The sequence below is a fragment of the Lucilia cuprina genome, chromosome 4, assembly GCF_022045245.1.
Source record: "Lucilia cuprina isolate Lc7/37 chromosome 4, ASM2204524v1, whole genome shotgun sequence".
In the NCBI taxonomy this organism is placed as follows: Eukaryota; Metazoa; Arthropoda; class Insecta; order Diptera; family Calliphoridae; genus Lucilia; species Lucilia cuprina.
This window is the reverse complement of record NC_060952.1, coordinates 65,707,596-65,729,659: the sequence shown is the minus strand read 5'-3', so window position 1 is coordinate 65,729,659 and position 22,064 is coordinate 65,707,596. Positions and strand designations below refer to the sequence as shown.

General features: G+C 28.7%; 1 protein-coding gene across 1 annotated transcript in view; it reads right to left on the bottom strand.

Moving 5' to 3' along the window:
• The window catches only part of LOC124419252, a 118,411-nt gene that overhangs the window by 95,306 nt on the left and 1,041 nt on the right, over positions 1–22,064 (bottom strand). The gene's annotated exons all lie outside the window — the stretch shown is intronic.

Here is a 22,064-nt window from a genome sequence, read left to right as displayed (position 1 = left end):
AGATTTTGTCATATATTACATATTTGTTTAATTTCTAAAACTATGATTTATATCAAAATTTTAATAGGGTCGCAGATAGCTACAACAATTTAGTCCATATGGAAATTCTCAATTACATTCAAAAATATGTTCATTTAAACCTGTATCCTTTAATTTCATATTTTTCATAATTTAGTATTAAATATGACAGAACATATTTAAATCTTATATTTACCTATTTTCAATTTGTTTGCTTATCCTTATAATTGAAAGGTCCTATTATGCTTAAATTTTCAGAAATTTATAACTATTTTTAACTAAATTTTTTGGACAGAATATTTCTTTCTGTTTCGTTTATGATCATGTAGGTAAAAAAATACAGGTAAAGATAATTTCGATTCATTCACTAATAAGAAATATCAATGATTGAATTACAGGTTATAGTAATGTAGTCCTAAATATTAATAGGTAGAAAATTCGTAATTTTTACTTTGGAATACCTGTATCGGAAATGACAAGAATTGGTCTATTTGGAATATTTAATAAATCTACAATGAAGATTACATTAAAGTACAAAGAGTTGTGTTCCGTTTGATGGAGTGTATCTTCAAAAGGGCCAGAAAGAATTGAAGACATTTCAAATTAATAAAAACTACATAAAGTAAAAGTAGACAAAAGTAGACAAAACAGGCATATCAAAAATTGAAAACATTTCAAAACTTTTTGATGTAAAAAGTAAGTCTGTGGATGGAAATCAAAAGATATTTCTATTAAAATTTTGTAGTTGGATGGAAACTACTACGGCAATCTCAACTTACAACACAAAGTTTCTTACATATGTGTTGGAGTTACACAGAACTCGTCTGTGAGAAGAGCGTAACGTTGTTGTTGTAAAAAAATGACAGCGTTTCACTTCTTAGTGTTCAGTGGTCATAATGTTTTTTATACCCTACACCACTATAATGGGGAGGGTATTATGCGTTTGTGCTGAAGTTTATAACACCCAAAAATATTGGTCCTAGACCTACCTTAAAGCATACCAATCGCCTCAGAATCACTTTCTGAGTCAATTTAGCTATGTCCGTCCGTCCGTCTGTCTGTGTGTCCATGTAAACCTTGTCCGCACGCTAAAGGTCGCAATTTTCAAGATAATTTGATGAATTTTGGCACATACTCTTTTTTTGGTTAAAGGACGATCGCGACTGAAAATGGTTGAAATCGGTCCATTGTTTCTCCTAGCCCCCATACAACCGTACCCCCGAATCAGGCCTTTAGGCTCATAAGTACGTTAAATGTTTTATAATGTCAACAAAAATCAGCAAAAAATAGTTTTATAAAACAATAAATGACAATACTAAGTTTTATTGTGATCGGGCCTCATTTGACCCTAGCCCCCATATAGACTCCCCTTCAGAAAATGACTTGAAGGTCAAAATTAACTTATAATTACTTATAAAACGATTAAAATCTAAATAAATTACTTTGAAATAGACGTAAATTCATCTAGCAAAATTTATAAGGATAGGCCCATATTTACCCCTTCTCCCCTATGAGCCCTATTGTAGAAAATCTATTTTTTTGTCAACAATAAGTAAAAATATTCCACAATAAAACAAATTAATTGCTTTATTTAAAAAAATCAAAATTTTAACATACTGACTGCTGTAGGGTATCATATGATCGGCAATGCCCGACTATAAATTCATACTTGTTTTCTTCGACCCTAGCCCCCATACAAACCCCCTTCAAAAAATGACTTAAACGTCTAAAATTGACGTGTAACCATTTGTATCGCAATGAAACTTAACAAAACTAACTGTCATTTAGAAATATATCCAATAAATGGCTTAAATATTTTGGAATTATGGTAATATTCAACATAAAAGTTTCTTTACAAAAAATAAAATTTTTATAAAAAGTAAAAATTTTAAAGATATACTCATGGTGTAGGGTTTTATATGGTCGGCCATGCCCTTTCTACTTGTTTTTACCATAGAACTTTGATACCGTTTGGCACACAGCCTTATACAAAAATTCTACCAATACATTCTTAGAGTTAGGTACCGAATGACAACTTCTTTAGGTACCAACTGACAAGCCCTAATTTCTTATTATTCTTTGGTATACACTTTCTTTCTTTGATCTCTGTGTTATTAACATTAATTTTAATTTCTAAATTCATCCTTGTGACCTGTGACTTTCATAAGGACCGGATTTATTAAAATATAACAAATTATATTATGTCTGCTTTAAATAAACAAGTACAATTTCGTGATAATATTCAGATATATTTTAGAGCATGGCGTTAGAACCCATATTTGCGATAACACATAAAATGGGACTTTTTGATACTTTTTCGTTCTACAACACTATTGTAGAACAATACTACCTATTGTAACAATAGGTACTTCTAGATTTTTCTATAATATTGAACCTAGAAAATTGAAATTATAAAGTGAGAACCCATAAAAGTGGTATATTTGATACTTTTTTGTTTTCCAAAAGGTATTTTTACAATATTTCTACAATATTGAACCTAGAAATATGAAATAAAGTATGTAGAGCAGACGTCGAAGCTATTATTATTATTCGGACAACGAAGATTTTCGGCAAATTACATGTATCGCTGCACAGTGGGGCAGAATCGAAGAAGAACCCCGCAGATGCCCCAAGGACGGCGCTGTGGCGGCTCAAAGTAGAGAGCGTTCGACAAGATCTTGAAAAAACATGCTTGGACATACTACTTATCTCTTATAATATCCGACTCAAATAGTTAGACAACAAAATTTCCAATAATATACAAAAAATTTCAGATCAATATCATTTACAGATCCAAAAATATACGTTTTTTAATTTAAAAATTCAAAAAATTTTAGATTTTTGCCGTTTTTTTTGCCCAAAATGTGTCTTAACTCTTTTATTAATAAAATAAAATTTTCTTTAAGAACATATAACAATTTTATAGTTTTCTAAAAGGTATCTTTACGCAGAACGCTTTGGCGTAAAAAACTTGTCCTATTTTTTGAAAATATTGCCACTGTGTCCTTCCGAATATGACCAATTTTTTTTTCAAAACTTCAACTTTGGGCGACATGTTCTAAAATCCCAAAGCTGGGATCAGAAAACTAAAAGCAGTTTTAGAAACCTCAATATGATTTCTAATTACTCCAAAAATATTTTCCCAGCCCTGAAAGAAATATGGACCCTATGGGCAAAAATGTAAAAAATCACATTTTTGGGATTTTCATTCCTATTTTTGGGAATTGGGGGATGCCCTTTGACCTTTTCAATTTTTTTTTTGCATTTTCTTATTTGAAATGACAAATTTAACAAGCGTTGAAAATTTCATTGAGTTTTGTTTATAAATAAAGATTTTGTCATATATAACATATTTGTTTAATTTCTAAAACTATGATTTATATCAAAATTTTAATAGGGTCGCAGATAGCTACAACAATTTAGTCCATATTTATCCCTTAATATCATTTTTTAGTTAGATATGGAAATTCTCGACCTTTTACAAAAAATTTCAATTACATTCAAAAATATGTTCATTTAAACCTGTGTCCTTTAATTTCATCTTTTTCATATTTTAGTATTAAGTATGACAGAACATACATTTGCTGTTGAATGAAATATTTGGACAATTTTTTTGTATATGCAATAAAAAATTATAATTTTATTATGAGCCACGCACAACAACACCTAAATCACCCCACACAAACCACCTTTCCCGCCCACCGAAATATAAAACACAATTTAATACAAAAGCATCAGTTATTATAATTGCTTTTTTATTTAAACTGTTTATCTTAAACATAATACAATTAATTCTTACAACCTACTTATATAGTTAATTCCTATTTTCCTATTTTCTATAAAATAATCTGTCATATCGGTATACATATCCAGAAGGTAATATAAGTCCTTTAAATCTTCCTCGTTTTGAGATGATAGAGTTTCATAACAAATCCAGTTTTATGGAGTGTATCTTCAAAAGGGCCAGAAAGAATTGAAGACATTTCAAATTATATAAAAACTACATATAGTAGAAAAGTAGACAAAACAGGCATATCAAAAATTAAAAACTTTTTGATGTAAAAAGTAAGTCTGTGGATGGAAATCAAAAGAAATTTCGATTAAAATTTTGTAGTTGGATGGAAGACTTATGTTCAAGGTAAAAAAAGAGGGTCACACAAAAACTTTTTTCAATATCAAATGATATACATTTAACTGATACATTTAACGAAATGCTGAAAAAGGAAAACCAACCTATGGATACCGTACATATTGCAACTATTCTTCCTAATGTATCACCAAAACGATTTAAGCGAATAGTGGATATACCATCATCACAATCAATTTTTACTGAAGAGGAAGCAATAGCGCTTATGTTGGAACTGGGTCTAAGTCCAAATAAGTACCAAATATTAAGGAAAGCTCTGTATGAAAAAGGACACAATATATTACCATCATACAATATATTACCATCATACACAATATATTACCATCACCTATTGCTGTTAATGATGTGGAAGCTTGTATTGATATATCATCTTTGCTCGAAAACACAGCATCAAGAATTGTGTCAGACTTTTCAGAAGACCAACTAAGGAAAATTCATAACTGTGTGTCTTAATGTAAGTGTGTGAGTGGGCGGTTTATCAGCACTTCCAGAATACAAACAAGCTTGTGGAAGTCGGACATTAGCAGACTACAAAAGTGTATTTATGTCATCATTGGTGCCATTACGAATTCGTTCATATTCCCTTAATCCATCATCGTTAAGCATCGGAAATTCATTTGAAGATATAAGGATCAATACAACTCCGGGTTCAAAAAATTTTTGTAGACCCATTGGATTTGAATATATAAAGGAGTCAAAGAAAACAACAAATGATTTAGTGGAACATTTAAAAGATGAAATAAATGCACTGGAGCCCATTTGCATAAAAATAAAGTAATTCTCTATTAACGTATCATATCAGCTAAGCTTAACAATGATTGATCGAAAGGTCAGCAATGCCATAACAGAAACTTCTTCCTTCTGGAGATGCTCAATATGTAATGAGAAAAAGTCGCAATTCTCAATTATAAACAAAAGCAGAAGTATTAATGAAGAAGTCCTATCTTTCGGAATTTCACCACATCATGCCAAAATACGATTTTTGGATTACTTTTTACACATAGCATACGACCTCAAATATAGAAGTGTGCCAAAGAATCTTACTAAATCAACAAAAAATAATGAAGAATTAAAAGAACTGAGAGCTGCGGAAAAAAGCAGAATCCAAGAAGAATTTAAAGTTCAGATGGGATTAAACATCGACAAACCACTTCCAAGTTGCGGTAGTACAAATGACGGTAATACGGCGAGAAGGTTTTTTCGTGATTTTGAAATTACTTCAAAAATAACTGGAATCGACAAGGAGTTGCTTCGAAGAGTTAACACTATTTTAATGGCACTGAATAGTAAACATAAAATTAATGGAAATCGATTTGGGGAGTATACATCTGAAATTTCTAAATTACTTGTATCTCTGTATCCATGGAGGGAACTAACACCAACAGTACACAAAGTATTGTGTCATGGTCAAATAATAATTGAATCGAATATTCTTCCACTTGGAGAGTTTACAGAAGAAGCCCAGGAAGCAAGGAATCGAGATTTTAAGCATGTTCAACTTTTCAGCTCAAGAAAATGCTCCAGGCAATCACAGAATGAAGATATTTTTAATAGTTTACTTCTATCTTCTGATCCTGTTTTTTCAACTATGCGAAAAAGATGGATTTGTTATGAAACTCTATCATCTCAAAACGAGGAAGATTTAAAGGACTTATATTACCTTCTGGATATGTATACCGATATGACAGATTATTTTATAGAAAATAGGAAAAGTTAGGAATTAACTATATAAGTAGGTTGTAAGAATTAATTGTATTATGTTTAAGATAAACAGTTTAAATAAAAAAGCAATTATAATAACTGATGCTTTTGTATTAAATTGTGTTTTATATTTCGGTGGGCGGGAAAGGTGGTTTGTGTGGGGTGATTTAGGTGTTGTTGTGCGTGGCTCATAATAAAATTATAATTTTTTATTGCATATACAAAAAAATTGTCCAAATATTTCATTCAACAGCAAATGTATGTTCTGTCATACTTAATACTAAAATATGAAAAAGAAAATTAAAGGACACAGGTTTAAATGAACATATTTTTGAATGTAATTGAAATTTTTTGTAAAAGGTCGAGAATTTCCATATCTAACTAAAAAATGATATTAAGGGATAAATATGGACTAAATTGTTGTAGCTATCTGCGACCCTATTAAAATTTTGATATAAATCATAGTTTTAGAAATTAAACAAATATGTAATATATGACAAAATCTTTATTTATAAACAAAACTCAATGAAATTTTCAACGCTTGTTAAATTTGTCATTTCAAATAAGAAAATGCAAAAAAAAAAATTGAAAAGGTCAAAGGGCATCCCCCAATTCCCAAAAATAGGAATGAAAATCCCAAAAATGTGATTTTTTACATTTTTGCCCATAGGGTCCATATTTCTTTCAGGGCTGGGAAAATATTTTTGGAGTAATTAGAAATCATATTGAGGTTTCTAAAACTGCTTTTAGTTTTCTGATCCCAGCTTTGGGATTTTAGAACATGTCGCCCAAAGTTGAAGTTTTGAAAAAAAAATTGGTCATATTCGGAAGGACACAGTGGCAATATTTTCAAAAAATAGGACAAGTTTTTTACGCCAAAGCGTTCTGCGTAAAGATACCTTTTAGAAAACTATAAAATTGTTATATGTTCTTAAAGAAAATTTTATTTTATTAATAAAAGAGTTAAGACACATTTTGGGCAAAAAAAACGGCAAAAATCTAAAATTTTTTGAATTTTTAAATTAAAAAACGTATATTTTTGGATCTGTAAATGATATTGATCTGAAATTTTTTGTATATTATTGGAAATTTTGTTGTCTAACTATTTGAGTCGGATATTATAAGAGATAAGTAGTATGTCCAAGCATGTTTTTTTCAAGATCTTGTCGAACGCTCTCTACTTTGAGCCGCCACAGCGCCGTCCTTGGGGCATCTGCGGGGTTCTTCTTCGATTCTGCCCCACTGTGCAGCGATACATGTAATTTGCCGAAAATCTTCGTTGTCCGAATAATAATAATAGCTTCGACGTCTGCTCTACATACTTTATTTCATATTTCTAGGTTCAATATTGTAGAAAATATTGTAAAAATACCTTTTGGAAAACAAAAAAGTATCAAATATACCACTTTTATGGGTTCTCACTTTATAATTTCAATTTTCTAGGTTCAATATTATAGAAAAATCTAGAAGTACCTATTGTTACAATAGGTAGTATTGTTCTACAATAGTGTTGTAGAACGAAAAAGTATCAAAAAGTCCCATTTTATGTGTTATCGCAAATATGGGTTCTAACGCCATGCTCTAAAATATATCTGAATATTATCACGAAATTGTACTTGTTTATTTAAAGCAGACATAATATAATTTGTTATATTTTAATAAATCCGGTCCTTATGAAAGTCACAGGTCACAAGGATGAATTTAGAAATTAAAATTAATGTTAATAACACAGAGATCAAAGAAAGAAAGTGTATACCAAAGAATAATAAGAAATTAGGGCTTGTCAGTTGGTACCTAAAGAAGTTGTCATTCGGTACCTAACTCTAAGAATGTATTGGTAGAATTTTTGTATAAGGCTGTGTGCCAAACGGTATCAAAGTTCTATGGTAAAAACAAGTAGAAAGGGCATGGCCGACCATATAAAACCCTACACCATGAGTATATCTTTAAAATTTTTACTTTTTATAAAAATTTTATTTTTTGTAAAGAAACTTTTATGTTGAATATTACCATAATTCCAAAATATTTAAGCCATTTATTGGATATATTTCTAAATGACAGTTAGTTTTGTTAAGTTTCATTGCGATACAAATGGTTACACGTCAATTTTAGACGTTTAAGTCATTTTTTGAAGGGGGTTTGTATGGGGGCTAGGGTCGAAGAAAACAAGTATGAATTTATAGTCGGGCATTGCCGATCATATGATACCCTACAGCAGTCAGTATGTTAAAATTTTGATTTTTTTAAATAAAGCAATTAATTTGTTTTATTGTGGAATATTTTTACTTATTGTTGACAAAAAAATAGATTTTCTACAATAGGGCTCATAGGGGAGAAGGGGTAAATATGGGCCTATCCTTATAAATTTTGCTAGATGAATTTACGTCTATTTCAAAGTAATTTATTTAGATTTTAATCGTTTTATAAGTAATTATAAGTTAATTTTGACCTTCAAGTCATTTTCTGAAGGGGAGTCTATATGGGGGCTAGGGTCAAATGAGGCCCGATCACAATAAAACTTAGTATTGTCATTTATTGTTTTATAAAACTATTTTTTGCTGATTTTTGTTGACATTATAAAACATTTAACGTACTTATGAGCCTAAAGGCCTGATTCGGGGGTACGGTTGTATGGGGGCTAGGAGAAACAATGGACCGATTTCAACCATTTTCAGTCGCGATCGTCCTTTAACCAAAAAAAGAGTATGTGCCAAAATTCATCAAATTATCTTGAAAATTGCGACCTTTAGCGTGCGGACAAGGTTTACATGGACACACAGACAGACGGACGGACGGACATAGCTAAATTGACTCAGAAAGTGATTCTGAGGCGATTGGTATGCTTTAAGGTAGGTCTAGGACCAATATTTTTGGGTGTTATAAACTTCAGCACAAACGCATAATACCCTCCCCATTATAGTGGTGTAGGGTATAAAAAACATTATGACCACTGAACACTAAGAAGTGAAACGCTGTCATTTTTTTACAACAACAACGTTACGCTCTTCTCACAGACGAGTTCTGTGTAACTCCAACACATATGTAAGAAACTTACTCTCTCTCCAAACTTCAAAACTTTGTCGCGAAAATTCGTGGCTTATAGAACTTGAAAATATTTTTCATCACTTAACGTTATATTTTATTATTTTTTTGCACACTTTAAATATATTTAATAGCCCGAAAAGATTCAATTTTTTACAAACGAAAAAAAATATTTTTTATTTTTTTGACATTTAATTTTTGTTGTTGAAATTAAAACGAAAAAAGAACAATGTTGTAAATTTTCGTATGGTACAAGAAAAAAATATTTCAACTAACTTAATTATTATTTCAATATTGCAGATTAAAAAGCAAAGATACGTTCATATATAATGTTTATAGATAAATTATGTTGCAAAATATTTAAAGAAATCTTTTAAAATATAAATTCAAATGAAATAATTTTTTTTTTTAATTTTTAAATCCGATTTTTTGCAACTATGTTGGCTTGAGAATTCTACTAATACATTCTTAGAGTTAGGTACCGACTGACAGTAGACTTAGGTACTTTTTGACAGCGTTCCACTTCTTATTTATTCTTTGATTATGACATTCAGAAAAAAGCACAAGCTGCGGGATTAAATTATAGGACCTCGATTTGTGGGCCTACTAAAGACATATTTACATATTTCAAAGTTGCGATATTAGTTTCTTATTGCCTTTTCGCAAGAGATATTCTAGGAGGACTGTATTTCCACTACTAAAAGGATTCATGTACATTTATCAAAGGATTATGTATCAATCAAGCTGCGGGATTAAATTATAGGACTTCGATTTGTGGGCCTTCTAAATACATATTTACATATTTCAAAGTTGCGATATTAATTTCTCATTGCCTTTTCGCAAGAGATATTCTAGGAGGACTGTATTTCCACTACTAAAAGGATTCATGTACATTTATCAAAGGATTATGTATCAAATTTTGTATGAAAATTTTCTTCATAAAATTTTTATAAGTTCTAATGAATAAGTCTATAATTATTAATGTAATTTCATATAAGGGCATTTTACAAATTCCTGGACTGAAAATCTGTGTCTATAGAATAATGCCTTTAGTAAGGCCCCTGTACTGAACATTTTTCCCGTTGGGATATGTGTATTTGTTAATTTATTTTTTGTTTTTTATTTTTTTATTGCTACCTCAATTATTTGGTAGCAATAGAACGGACTACCCATGAGGGGAGCGGCACCTCCCATATTAATTTAATACAAAAATTCATTTTTCTTGAGATAATGTAACAGTTAGAGTCCTAAAATTTTGTCGGAGCCACATTAGTGTCAATATGATTATTTATGATAAAATGTGGGAGGATTAGCGTTAGGGCGCGTGGCACCTTCCATATAAATTAAATACAAAAATTCGTTTATATTGGAAACTATTACAGTTAGAATCTTATACAACTAAATTCTTAAAATTTTGCACGAAGAACTTTAATATTCATCTAAACATTTTTAAGAAAAAAGAGCAAACTTTCATCTGAGGGGGCTTGGAGCGCCCATATGAATAAAATAGAAAAAATCGTATATCTAAGAAACTTAGAGATAGAATCATTAAATTTCACTTAAAAATTTTGACATTCATCTGAACATTTGGAATATAACGAGCGAACTTTTAATGGGGACTGTGAATAAAATACAAAATATTGTTTATCTAGGAAAACATAGAACTAAATTCACCAAATTTTGCTTATATTACTTTAATATTCATCTGAACATTTTGAGGATAAAGGGCGGTCTTTAATCTGGGAGCTTGATGCCTCCACATGAATTAAATAGGAAAAAATAGTTATCTAAGAAACTATCAGAGCTAGAATCCTCAAATTTTATATGAATAACTTTAACATTAATGTGAACATTTAGAAAATAACAGGCGGGATTTCAGCACCATATATATGAATTAAATACTAAATTTTGAATATCGTGAAAACTGTTAGATAATTTGCAATAATTTGCTTGGCATCTCTCATATATAATATAACATATTGTTAATCTGGAAAACTATTGTGGTTGAAATTTTTAACCACATATTTTGTTATATATTTGGGAAAAAAGTCTCTGCAAGACCTATTTTCCCATTTTTCCCGAAAAAGTTTTGAAGCATTACAATAGAATTTAGTTCTCACAAGTGTGTTGAATATACACAGAACACGCCTGTGAAGAGTGGAAAATGTTATTAACGTCTCAAAAAGGGACAAAAATTGTATTTTCTCAAAACTCAGGACATAATATCTCAAATCCCAGATGTGATGGAGAAAATATGATGTCAGATTTGAATTAAGCGCTGATTAATCCTTTAGTAGCTTTTAACTTGGTTTCAGGGTTTCGACTTTTTTAACATTTTGTCTGATATTATTGAAGAAATTTTAAAACTCTATAACTTTATTATCTGTTTTCCAGAATTTTTAGTTGATGCTTTTTCGAGAATAAGTGCCAAAAATATTTTGGAAAGTATTTGAAATTTAAAAAAAAAGTTTACTCCCACATTCTTAATCTCTTGTTATTTTTTCGAAACCAAAGAATAATAAGAATATGGGGCTTGTCGGTTGGTACCTAAAGGAATTGTCAATCGGTACCTAACTCTAAGAATGTATTGGTAAAATTTTTGTATATGTATTGGAGCTCCAACCACTTTCACCACACTTTCCAAACATAAAAATTTTATGAAAAATAAATTACATTTAAATTTCTACTGTCGGATATTTTTTAATGTATTTTACTCATATCTGATCAGAAAACATTAAATTAATATAATTTTCGGACTTTAAATATATTTTCAAATAAAAAATAAGATTATTTTATATAAATTTTTCAGTTTCAAGACCAAAATTTACAAAAATAAATTGTCAAAAATAAAAAAAATTATTTCGGATTGTTAAATGCAACAAAATCGTGTAAAAAAATTAATAACTCTTATGTGTTTATGAAAAAAAATTCCAGCAAGACCTATTATCCAAGTATTTTCGCGACAAAGTTTTGAAGCATTACGAGAGAATTGAGTTCTCACAAGTGTGTTGAATATACACAGAACTCGTCTGTGAAGAGAGGAAAATGTTATTGTTGTAAAACAATAACCACACATACAATGCCCACGTAGTTGTAAAAATCGGTCGAAATAATATTACAATGTTTTTATTGCATTAATTTTCTTAAATAAATACATTTTAAATTGTAGATTGCATTTATAAAAGCATGATAAAATTTTTCATGCATTCTAAATAAAAATATAAAAAAAAAAATATAAAAATCTTTAATTTCTTGGATTATCATAAATTTGTTTACTACTAAGAAATGCTACTCTGCTCCTTCAATTTGAAATTAGAAAAACAAAAAATGATATGTCAAACAATTGAGAAAATAATTTTTTGGTTTGTGAAAATTAAAAAGATTTCGATAAAGAAAATATATTAAAACAATTGTAAAAAAATAAATAATTTTTGTGTTATAAAAATTGGGTCCGAATCGTTTTTAATGCGAATTTTGGACCTGAAATATTAAAAAAACTAACTCTAAATATGTATTAGTAAAATTTTCTTCAGAAGTGTTAGTGTATAAAAGCTTTTTACCACACATACAATGCCCACGTAGTTGTATAAAATCGGTCGAAATAATATTACAATGTTTTTATTGCATAAATTATCTTTAATAATATTAATTGTAGATTGCATTTATAAAAGCATGATAATATTTTTCATGCACTCTATATTTGTTAAAATATAAAAATCTTTAATTTCTTAGATTATTATAAATTTGTTTACTACTAAGAAATGCTACTCTGCACATTCAATTTGAAATTAGAAACCAAAGAATAAACAAGAAGTGAAACGCTGTCATTTTTTTTACAAGAATAACATTACGCTCTTCTCACACATACGTAAAAATTGTATTCTCTCTCCCAAAACTTCTAAACTTTTTCGCGAAAATTTGAGGATAATAGCACTTTGAAATATTGTTGATCACTTAACATTATATTTTATATTTTTTTTGCACAATTTAAACACATTTAATAGCCCGAAAATAATATATTTTTTACAAACGAAAAAAAAATATTTTTTGTTTTTTGACATTGAATTTTTGTTGTTTGAAATTAAAACTAAAAAACAATGTTGTAAATTTTCGTATGGTAAACGAAAAAGATATTTCAAATAAATAATTTATTTTTCAATATTATAGATTAAAAAACAAATAGACGTGTTTATAAAATGTTATAGATAAAATATGTGCAAAATATCTTAAGAAACCTTTCAAAGTATAAATTGAAATGTAATAATTTTTTTCAATATTTTTCAATACTATTTTTTGCAACTATGCTGATTTGAGAATTCTACTAATACATTCTTAGAGTTAGGTACCGGATGACAGTAGACTTAGGTACTTTTGACAACAGTTTCATTTCTTATTTATTCTTTGTTAGAAACACAAAAAATGAAATGTCAAACAATTGAAAAAATAATTTTTTGGTTTGTGAAAATTAAAACGATTTCGATAAAGAAAATATATTAAAACAATTGTAAAAAAATAAATAATATGTGTTTGTGTTATAAAAATTGTGTCCGAATCGTTTTTTTGTGCGAAATTTGGACCTGAAATATCGAATATTTGTTGTTGTAGCTTTGTGTTGAATTCATACAGAACATGTAAGTGTGAAGAGAGAAAGCTCTTTTTTCCTGGAAAGGCTTGAGTTGGTAATCTATGTGTATTATCTATGCAAAGCGACATCAACCTACTTTGTTGAATGCTGTCAAGCAACTAAAAATAATTTTTGTAATTTTTACGCTCTTGCAATGAGTTTTATTTACGATCGGGTTATGTACCTGTGAATTGCCGAAAATCTTCGTAATCAGAACAATATAAACGCGCAACGCTGATTTAAAGTTCTCATAAAAATTATCTTAACAGACAGATTTACTAATTGTTAAAATATAATCGGATATTAAGATTGTGTGAAAGTATCAAATACGACTCGTGAGTATCACGGTACTTTTCAACATCAAATAGTATCAAAAAAAGTACCATTGTACCAATTTTGCCATCCCAGATTTAATACTTCTAGCCAATAACCAAGATATATTAATTATAAGGTAGTGTCGTCGCCGAATTCAGAATACCATGCGAATTGGTTAAATTTTTTTCATATGTAGTTTGACATAGTGCCTGCACTTGAAGGCGAATTGGCTGACAATTTCACATTTCTTTAATCACAAATTTCATATATACAAAATGAAATCAGTTTGACATTAACAAGATGAAAACAAAGTTTGAGATATACAAAATGTAAACAAAATTTGACATTAATAATACAACACGGTGAAAAATGAACGTGGTAGCAAAAAACGATCAGCTGTTTTGATAACACTACCTTTTAATTAATATATCTTGGCCAATAACTACACACTAGTGGTGCTTTCACTCTGCTACTTTTGCACTGCTGCACTTGTTCTGCTTTGTTTTTATAAACATGCGTACAACAACAAAATTTACCGTATGGTTATGTATTTTGTGCTTTTCCAATTTCTGTTTGAGCATGAATAAAAAATCAAAATTTTTGATAAAATTTTCAAAGGTTATCTCAGATTTTTGCCCATATCTCCGTTATTTATGGACCCATTTTGCTAATTTTAAATAGCGTTCTATTCGATCGTATTTCCGATAGAATTATTGAAAATTCCGATCTAGCAGATATATGGGATATTTTCTGAAAACTGATTTCAACATACACACAGACAGATGGACAGACAGATATGGCTAAATGGACTCTGCTATCTATAGGGATCCAGATAGGGTTGCCACATTTCGATTCGCAAAAAGCTGGACAAAAAAAACTGGAAATAAAAAATACTAAGAAAATGTTAATTTTGGTTTTGTGTAAATAATTTCACAGTCATACACCAAAAAATGCAGGGGTTGTCATATACGTTTGTCATATCGCGACTCATCACTGCCTATATCTCTGGAGCTTTTGATTTTTACGCAAATATACTATTTGACATTCTTTAATAAAAAATTCCATATAATATAATTTGTTGATAATCTCCGATTCTTCTATACCTATTTTACTGGCTTTAAGAAATGAATTTTAAAACACACATGGACAGACATTTGGTGCGTGAACTTTTTTAACAACCGCGAAAATATAATGACGTAGTTTCTCACATTTTGTTAAGGTCTATTCGACTATGCTATGCCAACTTTCATATATACAACAAATGTCAATAGTTATATCTCTAATATACATATCGTCCTTGTTTTATTTATTAGTACTATGTGGATTTTAACAAACGCAACTCAATTTACTGTACACTTTTTCCATATAAAAAAGGTTTTAACAACCATTGTTATGTTAATAATCGTTTTTGTATAAAGCGGTTAGTATTTAGACCGAGCAGAACAGATTTGTTCGACTTCATTTTAAGGATTTGTGGCTCTAATGTTGAAATTGTCAGTTCTTTGCGATGTCTTGGAGATATAATTAATGATAGTTTATCTTTTGGACTACATGTTGATAATATATGCTATAGAGTCGTCTGACTTTACGTGGTTTATATCACCTAAATCTTTTTATACCTTTACATGTTAAAAGGTCAGTTGGACATTCATTACTTATGTCACATGTTAATTATTGTATTGAGGTTTATTCACGTTGTAAGATGACTACAAAAAAAAATTAAATTTATTGTGCATAAAATTATTAGATTTGTATATGTTAGGGTAAGAGCTCATATTTCCTCACACTTGAAAAATTTTTTGAATCTTGACTTTGATGATTATCTTAAATTTCGCTTTTAATATAACTATATAAAATCATTAAACTTCAAATACTCCAGTATATTGTACAAAAAATATTATTTACAAGATCTATTCGGAATCCACAAATTATTATATCTGCTATACATAATTCAATATATGAACAATCATTTGTTGTACAATCTGCTCGTATTTGGAATTTATTACCCAGGAATTTACGTTCTTTTACATTATCAGTAACACAACGGGACCGCAACTACGTGGACCCATATGAGCCACTCATGTTTGATTGAGTGGCTGCCCTTCTTACCCACATTAGCAGTAATGACCCTCAAGCTAAGAATTTTTGATATGCTTCAATCCAACAATTTTGGCTTATAATTAGGGTACATTGTTTATCTAATTTTTTATTTTATATATGTATTTGTAGGGGTCGTTAGAAGGAGTGGATGTTCTCATAGATAATAAGAATACTTGTAATATAATTTTTACAGGCCAAGTGGGTACATGTATTACATTTGAATAAATTAATAAAAAAAACATAAAAGAAAATGAATAAAGAACATGTAAAAGTATATATATATATATATATATATATATATATATATATATATATATATATATATATATATATATATATATATATATATATATATATATATATAATATATATATTATATATATATATATATATATATATATATATATATATATATATATATATATATTATATATATATATATATATATATATATATATATATATATATATATATATATATATATATATATATATATATATATATATATATATATATAATATATATATATATATATATATATATATATATATATAATATATATATATATATATATTATATATAATATATATATACTCTTCTCACGAAGGTAAAGGGTATGAAAACGTGTAAATACAGCTTACGAAGGGGATACAAAAAACAAAAAACTAGAATTAAAATTTTGCTCGCGTGTTAAAAAAATAAAACTCGCGATTTTAATGTTAAAACGAGCGATATTAATAAAATAGCGATCGCGAGCGATATTTTTACCTACTCTGAAAAATACCAATAGTGTGTGTGTAGTGCTGATTTTTTCATCTGTCTCTCTATTTTTCGACCCTATAAAGTATATACATATGTATATTCTGGATCGTTATAGATAGCGGAGTCGATTAAGCCATGTCCGTCTGTCTGTCTGTCTGTTGAAATCAGTTTTTAGAGGACCCCAGATATCGGCGAGATCCGAATCTTCAATAATTCTATTAGACATGCTTTCGAGAAGATCGCTATTTAAAATCAGCAAAATCGGTCGGTAAATAACGGAGATATGAGCAAAAATCCGAGACAACCTCTGAAAATTTTATCAAAAAATTTCATATTTTTTCATGCTTTGTTATAAAAGCAACAACAACACTGTATATTAGAACAAGTAAGAGTGCTATATTCGGCTGTGCCGAATCTTATATACCCTTCACCATAGTGTATTTTAAACATCTTTTATATATTTTAAATTTTTTCCCGACATTGTTATTACGTCAAAAGCTAAACAAAAAGAACAACAACAACAACGCTAAACGAAATAAAACACAAAATGCACAAGGCATCTAAACCAACAGACATCTAAACATACATAACGAAAAACACAGAAAAACAAAAATAACAACGCAATGACGCCAACAGCATCCAAACCAAGGGTGCCCAAGCCCTATGCGCTTGGTACTCTTTTGTTTTTGTAAATGCGCTTAGCTATAGACAATGTGTTTTCTATACACTTATATGCGCTTAATACGTAGCAATACGTTGTTGTTGTTCTTAACAGTATACAAGCAAGAGTAAAACAACAACACTTTCGTATTCATTGCTGGTAAACATTGACGAGACGTAGATTTTGTTTTTGTTTATCGTAAAAAAAATTGTTTTAAAAAGCACTTGGAAAAAATTTGTGTTAGTTTTAAATTTCAAACTTACATTATTCGCATAAAATTATTGTACAATAACTCACAATCTACTCTCATATAATTGAAAACGTTTGAAATACTTTTTTCTATTCATTAAAAAATATATTTGCAAAACAAAAGGGAAAATTATTTTATTTTAACAAAAAATGCAAATCATATTTGAATTCATAATGAGTTGAATTCGAGCGGAAAATCAGTAAATGTGTGTTTTGCAAGAAAAAGGTTTTATGATGGTAATAAAAAAATACGCATTTACACACGTGCAAAAGTGTAAACATGTAATAAAACCACAAGCAAATTTTTAGAAATTTAAAGAAACAAATAAACATATGTATACATACATGCATACATACATACATACATACATACATACATACATACATACATACATACATACATACAAAAATACAAGTAATTCATAAAAAACAAAAGTTGCAGCCTTATGTGACGTAGGGTAGAAGAGGGATCATTGCCATAGGGGCACATCTATCAATGCGAATAACTTGAAAACCGAGTAATCGATTTTATCGCATTAATAAATTTTGTTTTCGTTTATCGATTATCTATCATCCCTGAAAATTTGAAACATTAACTTTACATATGATGGGAGGCAGACATGATTAATTGTTTTTCAAAGGGCTGTGAAAATATTTCACTGTGTGAACTTTTTGTGCTAACTTTTTTAGTTTTTTTGATAGAAAAAATATATTGGTCAGTATTCGAATGTCAATAATAGTGAACAATAAGACATAATAAAATTTTCGATAATATAATTTGAAGCCCGAAAAAAATTGAAATTAAACCTCTGAACTGCCCGTGGGGCTCATGCGCCAAATATATGTAATGCTTGTGATGTAGAACAAAATTAGGTTAAAATATAGAAAATATAATGTTAAGTGATCAACAATATTTCAAAGTGCTATTATCCTCAAATTTTCGCGAAAAAGTTTAGAAGTTTTGGGAGAGAGAATACAATTTTTACGTATGTGTGAGAAGAGCGTAATGTTATTCTTGTAAAAAAAATGACAGCGTTTCACTTCTTGTTTATTCTTTGGTTTCTAATTTCAAATTGAATGTGCAGAGTAGCATTTCTTAGTAGTAAACAAATTTATAATAATCTAAGAAATTAAAGATTTTTATATTTTAACAAATATAGAGTGCATGAAAAATATTATCATGCTTTTATAAATGCAATCTACAATTAATATTATTAAAGATAATTTATGCAATAAAAACATTGTAATATTATTTCGACCGATTTTATACAACTACGTGGGCATTGTATGTGTGGTAAAAAGCTTTTATACACTAACACTTCTGAAGAAAATTTTACTAATACATATTTAGAGTTAGTTTTTTTAATATTTCAGGTCCAAAATTCGCATTAAAAACGATTCGGACCCAATTTTTATAACACAAAAATTATTTATTTTTTTACAATTGTTTTAATATATTTTCTTTATCGAAATCTTTTTAATTTTCACAAACCAAAAAATTATTTTCTCAATTGTTTGACATATCATTTTTTGTTTTTCTAATTTCAAATTGAAGGAGCAGAGTAGCATTTCTTAGTAGTAAACAAATTTATGATAATCCAAGAAATTAAAGATTTTTATATTTTTTTTTTTATATTTTTATTTAGAATGCATGAAAAATTTTATCATGCTTTTATAAATGCAATCTACAATTTAAAATGTATTTATTTAAGAAAATTAATGCAATAAAAACATTGTAATATTATTTCGACCGATTTTATACAACTACGTGGGCATTGTATGTGTGGTTATTGTTTTACAACAATAACATTTTCCTCTCTTCACAGACGAGTTCTGTGTATATTCAACACACTTGTGAGAACTCAATTCTCTCGTAATGCTTCAAAACTTTGTCGCGAAAATACTTGGATAATAGGTCTTGCTGGAATTTTTTTTCATAAACACATAAGAGTTATTAATTTTTTTACACGATTTTGTTGCATTTAACAATCCGAAATAATTTTTTTTATTTTTGACAATTTATTTTTGTAAATTTTGGTCTTGAAACTGAAAAATTTATATAAAATAATCTTATTTTTTATTTGAAAATATATTTAAAGTCCGAAAATTATATTAATTTAATGTTTTCTGATCAGATATGAGTAAAATACATTAAAAAATATCCGACAGTAGAAATTTAAATGTAATTTATTTTTCATAAAATTTTTATGTTTGGAAAGTGTGGTGAAAGTGGTTGGAGCTCCAATACATATACAAAAATTTTACCAATACATTCTTAGAGTTAGGTACCGATTGACAATTCCTTTAGGTACCAACCGACAAGCCCCATATTCTTATTATTCTTTGGTTTCGAAAAAATAACAAGAGATTAAGAATGTGGGAGTAAACTTTTTTTTTAAATTTCAAATACTTTCCAAAATATTTTTGGCACTTATTCTCGAAAAAGCATCAACTAAAAATTCTGGAAAACAGATAATAAAGTTATAGAGTTTTAAAATTTCTTCAATAATATCAGACAAAATGTTAAAAAAGTCGAAACCCTGAAACCAAGTTAAAAGCTACTAAAGGATTAATCAGCGCTTAATTCAAATCTGACATCATATTTTCTCCATCACATCTGGGATTTGAGATATTATGTCCTGAGTTTTGAGAAAATACAATTTTTGTCCCTTTTTGAGACGTTAATAACATTTTCCACTCTTCACAGGCGTGTTCTGTGTATATTCAACACACTTGTGAGAACTAAATTCTATTGTAATGCTTCAAAACTTTTTCGGGAAAAATGGGAAAATAGGTCTTGCAGAGACTTTTTTCCCAAATATATAACAAAATATGTGGTTAAAAATTTCAACCACAATAGTTTTCCAGATTAACAATATGTTATATTATATATGAGAGATGCCAAGCAAATTATTGCAAATTATCTAACAGTTTTCACGATATTCAAAATTTAGTATTTAATTCATATATATGGTGCTGAAATCCCGCCTGTTATTTTCTAAATGTTCACATTAATGTTAAAGTTATTCATATAAAATTTGAGGATTCTAGCTCTGATAGTTTCTTAGATAACTATTTTTTCCTATTTAATTCATGTGGAGGCATCAAGCTCCCCAGATTAAAGACCGCCCTTTATCCTCAAAATGTTCAGATGAATATTAAAGTAATATAAGCAAAATTTGGTGAATTTAGTTCTATGTTTTCCTAGATAAACAATATTTTGTATTTTATTCACAGTCCCCATTAAAAGTTCGCTCGTTATATTCCAAATGTTCAGATGAATGTCAAAATTTTTAAGTGAAATTTAATGATTCTATCTCTAAGTTTCTTAGATATACGATTTTTTCTATTTTATTCATATGGGCGCTCCAAGCCCCCTCAGATGAAAGTTTGCTCTTTTTTCTTAAAAATGTTTAGATGAATATTAAAGTTCTTCGTGCAAAATTTTAAGAATTTAGTTGTATAAGATTCTAACTGTAATAGTTTCCAATATAAACGAATTTTTGTATTTAATTTATATGGAAGGTGCCACGCGCCCTAACGCTAATCCTCCCACATTTTATCATAAATAATCATATTGACACTAATGTGGCTCCGACAAAATTTTAGGACTCTAACTGTTACATTATCTCAAGAAAAATGAATTTTTGTATTAAATTAATATGGGAGGTGCCGCTCCCCTCATGGGTAGTCCGTTCTATTGCTACCAAATAATTGAGGTAGCAATAAAAAAATAAAAAACAAAAAATAAATTAACAAATACACATATCCCAACGGGAAAAATGTTCAGTACAGGGGCCTTACTAAAGGCATTATTCTATAGACACAGATTTTCAGTCCAGGAATTTGTAAAATGCCCTTATATGAAATTACATTAATAATTATAGACTTATTCATTAGAACTTATAAAAATTTTATGAAGAAAATTTTCATACAAAATTTGATACATAATCCTTTGATAAATGTACATGAATCCTTTTAGTAGTGGAAATACAGTCCTCCTAGAATATCTCTTGCGAAAAGGCAATGAGAAATTAATATCGCAACTTTGAAATATGTAAATATGTATTTAGAAGGCCCACAAATCGAAGTCCTATAATTTAATCCCGCAGCTTGATTGATACATAATCCTTTGATAAATGTACATGAATCCTTTTAGTAGTGGAAATACAGTCCTCCTAGAATATCTCTTGCGAAAAGGCAATAAGAAACTAATATCGCAACTTTGAAATATGTAAATATGTCTTTAGTAGGCCCACAAATCGAGGTCCTATAATTTAATCCCGCAGCTTGTGCTTTTTTCTGAATGTCATAATCAAAGAATAAATAAGAAGTGGAACGCTGTCAAAAAGTACCTAAGTCTACTGTCAGTCGGTACCTAACTCTAAGAATGTATTAGTAGAATTCTCAAGCCAACATAGTTGCAAAAAATCGGATTTAAAAAT